The following is a 15,231-nucleotide window of genomic DNA, read 5'->3' on the forward strand; positions in this document are numbered from 1 at the left end:
AAATTCCTTCAGCAAGCATGGATGGAAACTTCATTGAGGAGCCGCCGTGAGGCAACGTATAATATCCCTCGCAACGAGCACGATGCTTTCTCCACATTTTTATGTCATTCCAATTCCCACAGTGTGCCTCGTTATGAAGCGTCGCACGAGAGAGTAAGCAAAAGATGAAATCCCAATTCGCTCTCCCCAGTGTGCAGCGGGACCTGTGACATGGGGCTGCTGTGTGACTGTTACTGATAGAAAGAGTTGGATCACAAGGGCAGTTGGGCTGTGTTTTGTTCAGCCTTTCAAATCTTGATGAATTACTCGAAACGTTAAATCGTGTTGAATGACAGCCTTTGGAAATATATTTCTGTTCACTGAAGGTGCAACTCACAGAATCATTGATGCAAAAATCAAATTGAACGGATTCCGGTTAATTCTGCGCTTGAACACACGTCCCCATTTTGCAGCCCTGGCTGCCAGACTTCCAGATGGAGCAAATATTCCACAAATGGCAAATGCATCCAGTCAGCAAAATGGCAACATGTTGACAATATTCCGACTGAATTTCGCAACATATTTTACTATATTAGCCGAAAAAAATATTTCAAATAAAACAGGGGGCGGGGGGTGAACATCAAATGCACGTTGTGATTGCCCCAGCCAAATCCCATGAAAGTCATTTAAAACGAAAATGCCATTCCATCAGGTTGAAGATGCGCGATCAGTCAGCAGTGAAAATTTTAAACTTCTGCACTGAATGATGCAACTCAATAGAAAAACGCAGGTGCTCATCGTGGGCTTCGTTTGCGACGTCGGTGGTTAGAGCGTGGTGCTCATAACGCCAAGGTCGCGGGTTCAATCCCCGTGCTGGCCGCATGCGATTACCCGTGTGGGCAGAACCTGTCGCCGTTTCGTCGGCAGAGGCTGATCCGCTTCGCGTTCTTCCACACCGGCAAAGTCCAGCTTTTTTTTCTCCTTGACAACTTTTAAACTAGGAAAATTTATTCCAACCGTTCTGACAAATTGCCCATCTTTTCAAACTTCTGTGCCACAAACCGAAAGGGCGAATGTGGAAGGTTTCGAGACGGGAAAGGAGTTTTCATTGCAAAGAGTAGACCGTCCGGAGAAAGATTGAGCGTCATCTAATTAAATTCACAACGGAGTGCTGACATAATGTCCTTCATTTGGCTACGAAATCGTTTATAAAAGCACTGGGATCATGCTCAGGTGGTCACATCTGCAGTTTGACCTCAGTACGGAGCCTGACGGCTGATGCTGCCTGGTCATCACTCTTCAGAAAAGACAGTAGGAAGAGGACAGGTGACACTGCCTGGGAGGTTACAATGATAAAATAAGTCCGTTATGAGGCGGTGTTGGAGACGTTCGGGTAGTTCCACGTCGAACATAGAAAATTGGAAGATGTCCCAACTCTGATATTCCAGCTGATACGGGATTTCGACAGAGTAAACAGTCAAAATACTCCCTCTCCGCGCAGGTCAATAACTGAAGTTGTCAGGTGCAAATTTGTTGAGAAAACATCTCGAGAGGACAGGCGGACCGGCATCAACTTCACGCAAATTGGTGGGATATGTAACCATTCCACAGGGTAAAATGATTGAAGATGTCATCCTTTCCAGCGAGTCGTCGTGAAACGGAAATGAGAAATGCGTAGTCAGCATGATTCGAACCTGCGCGGGGAAACCCCAATGGATTTCTAGTCCATCGCCTTAACCACTCGGCCATGACTACACGGTCCAACGCGCCAGAAATCATACTGATACCCACTCAATAATTCTTAGAGCCGGCCTCCTTGAAGTGATGCTGACCTCTTGTGATGGATACAAATGCGATTAATTTCGCTGCTGATGTCATGCGTCTGTCTTCTTTCCCCATGTCGGCTCAATTTCATCTGTCGTCTAACGTCCTTTTCATTCGGATACAGCACATGGGTGGATTGAAACAAACAATTGCAAGCATTCTATATCTGTCCACACACTCAGAACTGGATGGAACATAAACTTTACATCCCAAAATAGCTCCATTCAAGGCGCCTTAGGAAAACGAGCTCTTGAATGCGCAAAACTAATGCAGATATATTAGAGTATGTGCGGATTCGGAATCCAATCCGGCTCTCCCACATGGTGGTGACATTTGCCGTTTCTGAATCACCAGTGGACAAATTTGAAGTGAGCCCATCGAGAATATCTTTCTGTTCACTGAAGATGCAACTCCCGCAATCATTGATCCAAAATTTAAGATGAACTGGGGCCGGTTAGTTTATACGGGTGGAGCATGTTGTTAATAACGCTGCGACTGAGGGTTCAATCCTCGTACTGTCCAAATGCGGTTACCTCTGTCTGTGGAGCCCGGTTTACGTTATGCTCAGTGGCAATGGCTTTTTCGAACAGCCTGAGTCGCTTCGCGTACTTCTGTACACTCACGATGCCGTTGACAATTTTTCAACTGGGAAAAAGTCTGCCTCCCATCCTGACAAATTGTCCATCTTTTCACACTTCTGTGCCACAAATCGGTCGGTGACATTTGAGCAAACCTTGACCGCTCTACAGCGAAACACAGACGGACGACCGGTCAGCTGGATGTCAACTGTGATCATTCCTCTCATTCGCTTCAATGTTTTGTCATTATTCACGTCATCCATACTTGTTGCAAGAAATCATACCAGCTTACTTTGACGCACTGCTTTCAACCGATCAACACATCGCTTCGCACGAATTGATAATGCGCTTCAAACCTAATTTACGCAAATACTGAATTTTTTCAGAAGAACAGCTATTCGGCTGGAAATCTCGAAACTGGCGGTTAGTTGGTCGTCACGCTCAACACATTGACCGCTCAACATTGTCTTTACGATTTGGCAGAAGGGTGTCTAATGTGTTGCTGATGACAGCGAAAAAGTCGGGATCGGAAGGAAATTCCTTCAGCAAGCATGGATGGAAACTTCATTGAGGAGCCGCCGTGAGGCAACGTATAATATCCCTCGCAACGAGCACGATGCTTTCTCCACATTTTTATGTCATTCCAATTCCCACAGTGTGCCTCGTTATGAAGCGCCGCACGAGAGAGTAAGCAAAAGATGAAATCCCAATTCGCTCTCCCCAGTGTGCAGCGGGACCTGTGACATGGGGCTGCTGTGTGACTGTTACTGATAGAAAGAGTTGGATCACAAGGGCAGTTGGGCTGTGTTTTGTTCAGCCTTTCAAATCTTGATGAATTACTCGAAATGTTAAATCGTGTTGAATGACAGCCTTTGGAAATATATTTCTGTTCACTGAAGGTGCAACTCACAGAATCATTGATGCAAAAATCAAATTGAACGGATTCCGGTTAATTCTGCGCTTGAACACACGCCCCCATTTTGCAGCCCTGGCTGCCAGACTTCCAGATGGAGCAAATATTCCACAAATGGCAAATGCATCCAGTCAGCAAAATGGCAACATGTTGACAATATTCCGACTGAATTTCGCAACATATTTTACTATTTTAGCCGAAAAAAATATTTCAAATAAAACAGGGGGGGTTGAACATCAAATGCACGTTGTGATTGCCCCAACCAAATCCCATGAAAGTCATTTAAAACGAAAATGCCATTCCATCAGGTTGAAGATGCGCGATCAGTCAGCAGTGAAAATTTTAAACTTCTGCACTGAATGATGCAACTCAATAGAAAAACGCAGGTGCTCATCGTGGGGTCCGTTTGCGACGTCGGCCGGTTAGCTCAGGTGGTTAGAGCGTGGTGCTAATAACGCCAAGGTCGCGGGTTCAATCCCCGTACTGGCCACATGCGATTACCCGTGTGGGCAGAACCTGTCGTCTTTTCGTCGGCAGAGGCTGATCCGCTTCGCGTTCTTCCACATCGGCAAAGTCCAGCTTTTTTTTTCTCCTTGCCAACTTTTAAACTGGGAAAATTTCTTCCAACCGTTCTGACAAATTGCCCATCTTTTCAAACTTCTGTGCCACAAACCGAAAGGGCGAATGTGGAAGGTTACGAGACGGGAAAGGTGTTTTCATTGCAAAGGGTGGACCGGCGGAGAAAGATTGAGTTCATCTAATTAAATTCACAACGAGTGCTGACATAATGTCCTTCATTTGGCTCCGAAATCGTTTATAAAAGCACTGGGATCATGATCAGGTGGTCACATCTGCAGTTTGACCTCAGTACGGAGCCTTACGGCTGATGCTGGCTGGTCACCACTCTTCAGAAAAGACATTAGGAAGAGGACAGGTGACACTGCCTGGGAGGTTTACAATGATAAAATAAGTCCGTTATGAGGCGGTGTTGGAGACGTTCGGGTAGTTCCACGTCGAACATAGAAAATTGGAAGATGTCCCAACTCTGATATTCCAGCTGATACGGGATTTCGACAGAGTAAACAGTCAAAATACTCCCTCTCCGCGCAGGTCAATAACTGAAGTTGTCAGGTGCAAATTTGTTGAGAAAACATCTGGAGTGGACAGGCGGACCGGCATCAACTTCACGCAAATTGGTGGGATATGGAACCATTCCACATGGAAAAATGACGGAAGATGCCATCCTTTCCAACGAGTCGTAGTGAAACGGAAATGAGAAATCCGTAGTCAGCAGGATTCGAACCTGCGCGGGGACACCCCAATGGATTTCTAGTCCATCGCCTTAACCACTCGGCCATGACTACACGGTCCAACGCGCCAGAAATCATACTGATACCCACTCAATAATTCTTAGAGCCGGCCTCCTTGAAGTGATGCTGACCTCTTGTGATGGATCCAAATGCGATTAATTTCGCTGCTGATGTCATGCGTCTGTCTTCTTTCCCCATGTCGGCTCAATTTCATCTGTCGTCTAACGTCCTTTTCATTCGGATACAGCACATGGGTGGATTGAAACAAACAATTGCAAGCATTCTATATCTGTCCACACACTCAGAACTGGATGGAACATAAACTTTACATCCCAAAATAGCTCCCTTCAAGGCGCCTTAGGAAAACGAGCTCTTGAATGCGCAAAACTAATGCAGATATATTAGAGTATGTGCGGATTCGGAATCCAATCCGGCTCTCCCACATGGTGGTGACATTTGCCGTTTCTGAATCACCAGTGGACAAATTTGAATTGAGCCCATCGAGAATATCTTTCTGTTCACTGAAGATGCAACTCCCGCAATCATTGATCCAAAATTTAAGATGAACTGGGGCCGGTTAGTTTATACGGTTGGAGCATGTTGCTAATAACGCTGCGACTGAGGGTTCAATCCTCGTACTGTCCAAATGCGGTTACCTCTGTCTGTGGAGCCCGGTTTACGTTATGCTCAGTGGCAATGGCTTTTTCGAACAGCCTGAGTCGCTTCGCGTACTTCTGTACACTCACGATGCCGTTGACAATTTTTCAACTGGGAAAAAGTCTGCCTCCCATCCTGACAAATTGTCCATCTTTTCACACTTCTGTGCCACAAATCGGTCGGTGACATTTGAGCAAACCTTGACCGCTCTACAGCGAAACACAGACGGACGACCGGTCAGCTGGATGTCAACTGTCATCATTCCTCTCATTCGCTTCAATGTTTTGTCATTATTCACGTCAGCCAACCTTGTTGCAAGAAATCATACCAGCTTACTTTGACGCACTGCATTCAACCGATCAACACATCGCTTCACACGAATTGATAATGCGCTTCAAACCTAATTTACGCAAATACTGAGTTTTTTCAGAAGAACAGCTATTCGGCTGGAAATCTCGAAACTGGCGGTTAGTTGGTCGTCACGCTCAACACATTAACCGCTCAACATTGTCTTTAAGATGTGGCAGAAGGGTGTCGAATGTGTTGCTGATGACAGCGAAAAAGTCGGGATCGGAAGGAAATTCCTTCAGCAAGCATGGATGGAAACTTCATTGAGGAGCCGCCGTGAGGCAACGTATAATATCCCTCGCAACGAGCACGATGCTTTCTCCACATTTTTATGTCATTCCAATTCCCACAGTGTGCCTCGTTATGAAGCGTCGCACGAGAGAGTAAGCAAAAGATGAAATCCCAATTCGCTCTCCCCAGTGTGCAGCGGGACCTGTGACATGGGGCTGCTGTGTGACTGTTACTGATAGAAAGAGTTGGATCACAAGGGCAGTTGGGCTGTGTTTTGTTCAGCCTTTCAAATCTTGATGAATTACTCGAAACGTTAAATCGTGTTGAATGACAGCCTTTGGAAATATATTTCTGTTCACTGAAGGTGCAACTCACAGAATCATTGATGCAAAAATCAAATTGAACGGATTCCGGTTAATTCTGCGCTTGAACACACGCCCCCATTTTGCAGCCCTGGCTGCCAGACTTCCAGATGGAGCAAATATTCCACAAATGGCATATGCATCCAGTCAGCAAAATGGCAACATGTTGACAATATTCCGACTGAATTTCGGAACATATTTTACTATTTTAGCCGAAAAAAATATTTCAAATAAAACAGGGGGGGGGGTGAACATCAAATGCACGTTGTGATTGCCCCAGCCAAATCCCATGAAAGTCATTTAAAACGAAAATGCCATTCCATCAGGTTGAAGATGCGCGATCAGTCAGCAGTGAAAATTTTAAACTTCTGCACTGAATGATGCAACTCAATAGAAAAACGCAGGTGCTCATCGTGGGCTTCGTTTGCGACGTCGGCCGGTTAGCTCAGGTGGTTAGAGCGTGGTGCTAATAACGCCAAGGTCGCGGGTTCAATCCCCGTACTGGCCACATGCGATTACCCGTGTGGGCAGAACCTGTCGTCTTTTCGTCGGCAGAGGCTGATCCGCTTCGCGTTCTTCCACATCGGCAAAGTCCAGCTATTTTTTTCTCCTTGCCAACTTTTAAAATGGGAAAATTTCTTCCAACCGTTCTGACAAATTGCCCATCTTTTCAAACTTCTGTGCCACAAACCGAAAGGGCGAATGTGGAAGGTTACGAGACGGGAAAGGTGTTTTCATTGCAAAGGGTGGACCGGCGGAGAAAGATTGAGTTCATCTAATTAAATTCACAACGAGTGCTGACATCATGTCCTTCATTTGGCTACGAAATCGTTTATAAAAGCACTGGGATCATGCTCAGGTGGTCACATCTGCAGTTTGACCTCAGTACGGAGCCTGACGGCTGATGCTGCCTGGTCATCACTCTTCAGAAAAGACATTAGGAAGAGGACAGGTGACACTGCCTGGGAGGTTTACAATGATAAAATAAGTCCGTTATGAGGCGGTGTTGGAGACGTTCGGGTAGTTCCACGTCGAACATAGAAAATTGGAAGATGTCCCAACTCTGATATTCCAGCTGATACGGGATTTCGACAGAGTAAACAGTCAAAATACTCCCTCTCCGCGCAGGTCAATAACTGAAGTTGTCAGGTGCAAATTTGTTGAGAAAACATCTGGAGAGGACAGGCGGACCGGCATCAACTTCACGCAAATTGGTGGGATATGTAACCATTCCACAGGGTAAAATGATTGAAGATGTCATCCTTTCCAGCGAAGTGGAGGTCAGTGACCAGTGGCGTGCCCCAGGGATCTGTTCTGGGACCCTTGCTGTTTGTCATTTTCATAAATGACCTGGATGAGGAAGTGGAGGGATGGGTTGGTAAGTTTGCTGACGACACCAAGGTAGGTGGTGTTGTGGATAGTTTGGAGGGATGTCAGAAGTTGCAGCGAGACACAGATAGAATGCAAGACTGGGCGGAGAAGTGGCAGATGGACTTCAACCCGGATAAGTGTGTAGTGATCCATTTTGGCAGATCCAATGGGATGAAGCAGCAGTATAATATGAAGGGTACCATTCTTAGCAGTGTAGAGGATCAGAAGGACCTTGGGGTCCGGGTCCATAGGACTCTTAAATCGGCCTCGCAGGTGGAGGATGCGGTCAAGAAGGCGTACGGCGTACTAGCCTTCATTAATCGAGGGATTGAGTTTAGGAGTCGGGAGATAATGCTGCAGCTTTATAGGACCCTGGTTAGACCCCACTTGGAGTACTGCGCGCAGTTCTGGTCACCTCATTACAGGAAAGATGTTGAAGCCATTGAAAGGGTGCAGAGGAGATTTACAAGGATGTTGCCTGGATTGGGGGGCAAGGCTTATGAGGATAGGTTGAGAGAGCTTGGTCTCTTCTCCCTGGAGAGACGAAGGATGAGAGGTGACCTGATAGAGGTTTACAAGATGTTGAGAGGTCTGGATAGGGTAGACTCTCAGAGGCTATTTCCAAGGGCTGAAATAGTTGCGACGAGAGGACACAGGTTTAAGGTGCTGGGGGGTAGGTACAGAGGAGATGTCAGGGGTAAGTTTTTCACTCAGAGGGTGGTGGGTGAGTGGAATCGGCTGACGTCGGTGGTGGTGGAGGCAAACTCGTTGGGGTCTTTTAAGAGACTTCTGGATGAGTACATGGGATTTAATGGGATGGAGGGCTATAGATAGGCCTAGAGGTAGGGATATGATCGGAGCAACTTGTGGGCCGAAGGGCCTGTTTGTGCTGTGGCTTTCTATGTTCTTTCTATGCCATCCTTTCCAGCGAGTCGGAGTGAAACGGAAATGAGAAATGCGTAGTCAGCAGGATTCGAACCTGCGCGGGGAAACCCCAATGGATTTCTAGTCCATCGCCTTAACCACTCGGCCATGACTACACGGTCCAACGCGCCAGAAATCATACTGATACCCACTCAATAATTCTTAGAGCCGGCCTCCTTGAAGTGGTGCTGACCTCTTGTGATGGATACAAATGCGATTAATTTCGCTGCTGATGTCATGCGTCTGTCTTCTTTCCCCATGTCGGCTCAATTTCATCTGTCGTCTAACGTCCTTTTCATTCGGATACAGCACATGGGTGGATTGAAACAAACAATTGCAAGCATTCTATATCTGTCCACACACTCAGAACTGGATGGAACACAAACTTTACATCCCAAAATAGCTCCCTTCAAGGCGCCTTAGGAAAACGAGCTCTTGAATGCGCAAAACTAATGGAGATATATTAGAGTGTGTGCGGATTCGGAATCCAATCCGGCTCTCCCACATGGTGGTGACATTTGCCGTTTCTGAATCACCAGTGGACAAATTTGAATTGAGCCCATCGAGAATATCTTTCTGTTCACTGAAGATGCAACTCCCGCAATCATTGATCCAAAATTTAAGATGAACTGGGGCCGGTTAGTTGAAACGGTTGGAGCATGTTGCTAATAACGCTGCGAGTGAGGGTTCAATCCTCGTACTGTCCAAATGCGGTTACCTCTGTCTGTTTCAAACGTCACTGGAGTCAGGGAAAGTCCCAGAGGATTGGAAAATCGCTCTTGTAACCCCACTGTTCAAGAAGGGAACACGAAAAAAGATGGAAAATTATAGGCCAATTAGCCTAACCTCAGTTGTGGGCAAAATTCTAGAATCCATCGTTAAGGATGAGATTTCTAAATTCTTGGAAGTGCAGGGTCGGATTAAGACAAGTCAGCATGGATTTAGTAAGGGGAGGTCGTGCCTGACAAACCTGTTAGAGTTCTTTGAAGAGATAACAAATAGGTTAGACCAAGGAGAGCCAATGGATGTTATCTATCTTGACTTCCAAAAGGCCTTTGACAAGGTGCCTCACGGGAGACTGCTGAGTAAAATAAGGGCCCATGGTATTCGAGGCAAGGTACTAACATGGATTGACGATTGGCTGTCAGACAGAAGGCAGAGAGTTGGGATAAAAGGTTCTTTCTCAGAATGGCAACCGGTGACAAGTGGTGTCCCGCAGGGTTCAGTGTTGGGGCCACAGCTGTTCTCTTTATATATTAACGATCCAGATGACGGGACTGGGGGCATTCTGGCCAAGTTTGCCGATGATACAAAGATAGGTGGAGGGGCAGGTAGTATTGAGGAGGTGGGGAGGCTGCAGAAAGATTTAGACAGTTTAGGAAAGTGGTCCAAGAAGTGGCTGATGAAATTAAACGTGGGCAAGTGCGAGGTCGTACACTTTGGAAAAAAGAATAGAGGCATGGACTATTTTCTAAACGGTGACAAAATTCATAATGCTAAAGTGCAAAGGGACTTGGGAGTCCTAGTCCAGGATTCTCGAAAGGTAAACTTGCAGGTTGAGTCCGTAATTAAGAAAGCAAATGTAATGTTGTCATTTATCTCAAGAGGCTTGGAATACAAAAGCAGGGATGTACTTCTGAGGCTTTATAAAGCACTGGTTAGGCCCCATTTGGAGTACTGTGAGCAATTTGGGGCCCCACACCTCAGGAAGGACATACTGGCACTGGAGCGGGTCCAGCGGAGATTCACACGGATGATCCCAGGAATGGTAGGCCTGACATACGATGAACGTCTGAGGATCGTGGGATTATATTCATTGGAGTCTAGGAGGTTGAGGGGAGATCTGATAGAAACTTACAAGATAATGAACGGCTTAGATAGGATGGACGTAGGGAAGTTGTTTCCATTAACAGGGGAGGCTAGGACGCGGGGGCACAGCCTTAGAATAAAAGGGAGTCACTTTAGAACAGAAATGAGGAGAAATTTCTTCAGCCAGAGAGTGGTGGGTCTGTGGAATTCATTGCCACAGAGGGCTGTGGAGGCCGAGACGTTGAGCGTCTTCAAGACAGAAATTGATAAATTCGTGATTTCTCGAGGAATTAAGGGCTATGGGGAGAGAGCGGGTAAATGGAGTTGAAATCAACCATGATTGAATGGTGGAGTGGACTCGATGGGCCGAATGGCCTTACTTCCGCTCCTACGTCTTATGGTCTTATGGTACACTCACGATGCCGTTGACAATTTTTCAACTGGGAAAAAGTCTTCCTCCCATCCTGACAAATTGTCCATCTTTTCACACTTCTGTGCCACAAATCGGTCGGTGACATTTGAGCAAACCTTGACCGCTCTACAGCGAAACACAGACGGACGACCGGTCAGCTGGATGTCAACTGTGATCATTCCTCTCATTCGCTTCAATGTTTTGTCAATATTCACGTCAGCCAACCTTGTTGCAAGAAATCATACCAGCTTACTTTGACGCACTGCATTCAACCGATCAACACATCGCTTCACACGAATTGATAATGCGCTTCAAACCTAATTTACGCAAATACTGAGTTTTTTCAGAAGAACAGCCATTCGGCTGGAAATCTCGAAACTGGCGGTTAGATGGTCGTCACGCTCAACACATTAACCGCTCAACATTGTCTTTAAGATTTGGCAGAAGGGTGTCTAATGTGTTGCTGATGACAGCGAAAAAGTCGGGATCAGAAGGGATTTCCTTCAGCAAGCATGGATGGAAACTTCATTGAGGAGCCGCCGTGAGGCAACGTATAATATCCCTCGCAACGAGCACGATGCTTTCTCCACATTTCTCTGTCATTCCAATTCCCACAGTGTGCCTCGTTATGAAGCGTCGCACGAGAGAGGAAGCAAAAGATAAAATACCAATTCGCTCTCCCCAGTGTGCAGCGGGACCTGTGACATGGGGCTGCTGTGTGACTGTTACTGATAGAAAGAGTTGGATCACAAGGGCAGTTGGGCTGTGTTTTGTTCAGCCTTTCAAATCTTGATGAATTACTCGAAACGTTAAATCGTGTTGAATGACAGCCTTTGGAAATATATTTCTGTTCACTGAAGGTGCAACTCACAGAATCATTGATGCAAAAATCAAATTGAACGGATTCCGGTTAATTCTGCGCTTGAACACACGCCCCCATTTTGCAGCCCCGGCTGCCAGACTTCCAGATGGAGCAAATAATCCACAAATGGCAAATGCATCCAGTCTGCAAAATGGCAACATGTTGACAATATTCCGACTGAATTTCGCAACATATTTTACTATTTTAGCCGAAAGAAATATTTCAAATAAAACAGGGGGGGGGGGGGGTGAACATCAAATGCACGTTGTGATTGCCCCAGCCAAATCCCATGAAAGTGATTTAAAACGAAAATGTCATTCCATCAGGTTGAAGATGCGCGATCAGTCAGCAGTGAAAAATTTAAACTTCTGCACTGAATGATGCAACTCAATAGAAAAACGCAGTTGCTCATCGTGGGCTTCGTTTGCGACGTCGGCCGGTTAGTTCAGGTGGTTAGAGCGCCAACGTCGCGGGTTCAATCCCCGTACTGGCCACATGCGATTACCCGTGTGGGCAGAACCTGTCGTCTTTTCGTCGGCAGAGGCTGATCCGCTTCGCGTTCTTCCACATCGGCAAAGTCCAGCTTTTTTTTTCTCCTTGCCAACTTTTAAAATGGGAAAATTTCTTCCAACCGTTCTGACAAATTGCCCATCTTTTCAAACTTCTGTGCCACAAACCGAAAGGGCGAATGTGGAAGGTTACGAGACGGGAATGGTGTTTTCATTGCAAAGGGTGGACCGGCGGAGAAAGATTGAGCTTCATCTCATTAAATTCACAACGAGTGCTGACATAATGTCCTTCATGTGGCTACGAAATCGTTTATAAAAGCACTGGGATCATGCTCAGGTGGTCAAATCTGCAGTTTGACCTCAGTACGGAGCCTGACGGCTGATGCTGGCTGGTCACCACTCTTCAGAAAAGACATTAGGAAGAGGACAGGTGACACTGCCTGGGAGGTTTACAATGATAAAATAAGTCCGTTATGAGGCGGTGTTGGAGACGTTCGGCTAGTTCCAAGTCGAACATAGAAAATTGGAAGATGTCCCAACTCTGATATTCCAGCTGATACGGGATTTCGACAGAGTAAACAGTCAAAATACTCCCTCTCCGCGCAGGTCAATAACTGAAGTTGTCAGGTGCAAATTTGTTGAGAAAACATCTGGAGTGGACAGGCGGACCGGCATCAACTTCACGCAAATTGGTGGGATATGTCACCATTCCACAGGGAAAAATGACGGGAGATGCCATCCTTTCCCGCGAGTCGTAGTGAAACGGAAATGAGAAATGCGTAGTCAGCAGGATTCGGACCTGCGCGGGGAAACCCCAATGGATTTCTAGTCCATCGCCTTAACCACTCGGCCATGACTACACGGTCAAACGCGCCAGAAATCATACTGATACCCACTCAATAATTCTTATAGCCGGCCTCCTTGAAGTGATGCTGACCTCTTGTGATGGATACAAATGCGATTAATTTCGCTGCTGATGTCATGCGTCTGTCTTCTTTCCCCATGTCGGCTCAATTTCATCTGTCGTCTAACGTCCTTTTCATTCGGATACAGCACATGGGTGGATTGAAACAAACAATTGCAAGCATTCTATATCTGTCCATACACTCAGAACTGGATGGAACACAAACTTTACATCCCAAAATAGCTCCCTACAAGGCGCCTTAGGAAAACGAGCTCTTGAATGCGCAAAACTAATGCAGATATATTAGAGTATGTGCGGATTCGGAATCCAATCCGGCTCTCCCACATGGTGGTGACATTTGCCGTTTCTGAATCACCAGTGGACAAATTTGAATTGAGCCCTTCGAGAATATCTTTCTGCTCACTGAAGATGCAACTCCCGCAATCATTGATCCAAAATTTAAGATGAACTGGGGCCGGTTAGTTTATACGGCTGGAGCATGTTGCTAATAACGCTGCGAGTGAGGGTTCAATCCTCGTACTGTCCAAATGCGGTTACCTCTGTCTGTTTCAAACGTCACTGGAGTCAGGGAAAGTCCCAGAGGATTGGAAAATCGCGCTTGTAACCCCACTGTTCAAGAAGGGAACAAGAAAAAAGATGGAAAATTATAGGCCAATTAGCCTAACCTCAGTTGTGGGCAAAATTCTAGAATCCATCGTTAAGGATGAGATTTCTAAATTCTTGGAAGTGCAGGGTCGGATTAAGACAAGTCAGCATGGATTTAGTAAGGGGAGGTCGTGCCTGACAAACCTGTTAGAGTTCTTTGAAGAGATAACAAATAGGTTAGACCAAGGAGAGCCAATGGATGTTATCTATCTTGACTTCCAAAAGGCCTTTGACAAGGTGCCTCACGGGAGACTTCTCAGTAAAATAAGGGCCCATGGTATTCGAGGCAAGGTACTAACATGGATTGACGATTGGCTGTCAGACAGAAGGCAGAGAGTTGGGATAAAAGGTTCTTTCTCAGAATGGCAACCGGTGACAAGTGGTGTCCCGCAGGGTTCAGTGTTGGGGCCACAGCTGTTCTCTTTATATATTAACGATCCAGATGACGGGACTGGGGGCATTCTGGCCAAGTTTGCCGATGATACAAAGATAGGTGGAGGGGCAGGTAGGATTGAGGAGGTGGGGAGGCTGCAGAAAGATTTAGACAGTTTAGGAGAGTGGTCCAAGAAGTGGCTGATAAAATTCAACGTGGGCAAGTGCGAGGTCGTACACTTTGGAAAAAAGAATAGAGGCATGGACTATTTTCTAAACGGTGACAAAATTCATAATGCTAAAGTGCAAAGGGACTTGGGAGTCCTAGTCCAGGATTCTCGAAAGGTAAACTTGCAGGTTGAGTCCGTAATTAAGAAAGCAAATGTAATGTTGTCATTTATCTCAAGAGGCTTGGAATACAAAAGCAGGGATGTACTTCTGAGGCTTTATAAAGCACTGGTTAGGCCCCATTTGGAGTACTGTGAGCAATTTGGGGCCCCACACCTCAGGAAGGACATACTGGAACTGGAGCGAGTCCAGCGGAGATTCACACGGATGATCCCAGGAATGGTAGGCCTGACATACGATGAACGTTTGAGGATCGTGGGATTATATTCATTGGAGTCTAGGAGGTTGAGGGGAGATCTGATAGAAACTTACAAGATAATGAACGGCTTAGATAGGATGGACGTAGGGAAGTTGTTTCCATTAACTGGGGAGGCTAGGACGCGGGGGCACAGCCTTAGAATAAAAGGGAGTCACTTTAGAACAGAAATGAGGAGAAATTTCTTCAGCCAGAGAGTGGTGGGTCTGTGGAATTCATTGCCACAGAGGGCTGTGGAGGCCGAGACGTTGAGCGTCTTCAAGACAGAAATTGATAAATTCGTGATTTCTCGAGGAATTAAGGGCTCTGGGGAGAGAGCGGGTAAATGAAGTTGAAATCAACCATGATTGAATGGTGGAGTGGACTCGATGGGCCGAATGGCCTTACTTCCGCTCCTATGTCTTACGGTCTTATGGTCTTATGGTACACTCACGATGCCGTTGACAATTTTTCAACTGGGAAAAAGTCTGCCTCCCATCCTGACAAATTGTCCATCTTTTTACACTTCTGTGCCACAAATCGGTCGGTGACATTTGAGCAAACCTTGACCGCTCTACAGCGAAACACAGACGGACGACCGGTCAGCTGGATGTCAA

The 15,231-nt window shown here is 46.2% G+C and overlaps 6 non-coding genes across 6 annotated transcripts; 2 read left to right on the forward strand and 4 right to left on the reverse strand.

Annotated features, from left to right (window-relative positions):
• Positions 1–1,652: 1,652 nt before the first annotated feature.
• Positions 1,653–1,734, reverse strand: trnas-aga (transfer RNA serine (anticodon AGA)). Its single transcript has one exon. It is a non-coding gene; the product is annotated as a tRNA-Ser (tRNA).
• Positions 1,735–3,710: 1,976 nt separating this feature from the next.
• On the forward strand, positions 3,711–3,784 carry trnai-aau (transfer RNA isoleucine (anticodon AAU)). Its single transcript has one exon. It is a non-coding gene; the product is annotated as a tRNA-Ile (tRNA).
• Positions 3,785–4,576: 792 nt separating this feature from the next.
• On the reverse strand, positions 4,577–4,658 carry trnas-aga (transfer RNA serine (anticodon AGA)). Its single transcript has one exon. It is a non-coding gene; the product is annotated as a tRNA-Ser (tRNA).
• Positions 4,659–6,636: 1,978 nt separating this feature from the next.
• On the forward strand, positions 6,637–6,710 carry trnai-aau (transfer RNA isoleucine (anticodon AAU)). The gene has a single exon. It is a non-coding gene; the product is annotated as a tRNA-Ile (tRNA).
• A 1,821-nt stretch (positions 6,711–8,531) lies between these two features.
• Positions 8,532–8,613, reverse strand: trnas-aga (transfer RNA serine (anticodon AGA)). The gene has a single exon. It is a non-coding gene; the product is annotated as a tRNA-Ser (tRNA).
• Positions 8,614–12,867: 4,254 nt separating this feature from the next.
• trnas-aga (transfer RNA serine (anticodon AGA)) lies at positions 12,868–12,949 on the reverse strand. Its single transcript has one exon. It is a non-coding gene; the product is annotated as a tRNA-Ser (tRNA).
• Between the last annotated feature and the right edge of the window lie 2,282 nt (positions 12,950–15,231).

The sequence above is a fragment of the Mustelus asterias genome, chromosome 30 (genome assembly GCF_964213995.1).
Source record: "Mustelus asterias chromosome 30, sMusAst1.hap1.1, whole genome shotgun sequence".
NCBI classification, from domain to species: domain Eukaryota; kingdom Metazoa; phylum Chordata; class Chondrichthyes; order Carcharhiniformes; family Triakidae; genus Mustelus; species Mustelus asterias.